At 39.6% G+C, this 1,464-nt stretch overlaps 1 non-coding gene across 1 annotated transcript; it reads right to left on the reverse strand.

The window, feature by feature from the left end:
* Positions 1–478: 478 nt before the first annotated feature.
* LOC121483652 lies at positions 479–584 on the reverse strand. The gene has a single exon (XR_005985780.1). It is a non-coding gene; the product is annotated as a U6 spliceosomal RNA (small nuclear RNA).
* Positions 585–1,464: the final 880 nt, after the last annotated feature.

Below are 1,464 nucleotides of genomic sequence, written 5' to 3' on the forward strand. Positions count from 1 at the left end.
AATTGAGAAGAATCCATAAATTGAATGGTTTCTTCCATTGAATGTTGCCTCCAGTTAAGTGGATGAGATATCAAACTCAAATTCTGCAAGGATGAATGTTTCACCTTAGAAGAGTAGGTATCACTAGAGGCAGTACCACCCAAGGGTATGCTTTGAAAACTCCTGTGTGGCTAGTAAGGTTGTTGCAGTGATTGACAGGAACCCCCTGGCCAGGGATTAGTTAGTTGGGCAGAAGCCAAGAATGTCATATGTCCTTCAGCGCATGTGACTTTCTTACAAGGATGAATTTTCCTACGTCTTATGTGATTTTCTTTCTTTTTTAAAATTTTTTTATTATTTTTTTTCTTATGTGATTTTCAAACATCCCCCTGGCCATTCATATGTATGAGAAACTTATTTGTAATTATCTGAACCTAAACCTGACCTCATTTTGCATGTAAATTCAATGTACTTTTTTCTCTTTCTAAAATTTATTTTTTAAAATATGAGATGCTTTTACAAATTTGCATGTCATTCTAGTGCAGGGGCCAAGCTTATCTTTTCTGTATAATTCCAATTTTAGTATATTGCTGCTGAAGTGAGCATAACTCAAAGTATTTTTTGCATGGTTTTAATATCCTGGAATTTTCCAGGAACGGAACTACTGTGTAAGTTGAAAAGAGTGTGTGTTGTTTTGTTTGGAACTTTCCCAAGAATGGCTTAATGTTTTAGAAAATCATGCCAGTGACATCAATGCCATTTATGGGCTGCGCTAGATATCTTCCATTTGCCCTTCCAGATTCACTCCACCCTCTCTACCTGCTCTGTGCCATGGGAGGTGGTATCAATAGGTTTCTTTGCCCTCCAGCTTCTGGTTAGGTTCAGTCAATGAAAAGCATGGGCAGGAAACCTGGAAGGTGAAAGGAGAGTGAGGTGTGCCACTTGAAATGACCATCAGGAAGTGAATGTCGTTTCCATGGAAACATAAAATTGGATGTGACAACAGTATTCCAGTAGGAAATGGTAACGTTGTATATACATGATTGGATCCAAGCTGCTCAGAAGGCACAAGTAAAGTGCATGAAGCTATGTTTTAAGCTCCCATGGTACTTGCTTCTATTGATTTACTTCTCCCTTTAACCCGCATTTATGACTTCCCAGAGAGTTATCTATGACTGGTTAACATGAAAAAGCACAGGCCTGGTTTACACACAGTTTGCTGGCACCAGCTTAAAAATGGATCCATTCTAGTCCCTCAAAGACAGTGGTGAAAGAAAATATTCCTAGGAGCAAAACTTTGAGCAAGACCTCTTATTGTCCACTTCATGCAGAAGGACAGATAGCCTGTTATCTCTCTGGGCACGCTTTTGTTAGAAGATACTATCCATCACAGCCCAGAGCATCACTGCGTGTTCTTGTTTTACATTCCTGGAACACAGGATCCAGACCGCTCTTTACCTGAGCCATTTCTCAGGGCTTTCTTCG

The sequence above is a fragment of the Vulpes lagopus genome, chromosome X (assembly GCF_018345385.1).
Source record: "Vulpes lagopus strain Blue_001 chromosome X, ASM1834538v1, whole genome shotgun sequence".
Lineage (NCBI taxonomy): Eukaryota > Metazoa > Chordata > Mammalia > Carnivora > Canidae > Vulpes > Vulpes lagopus.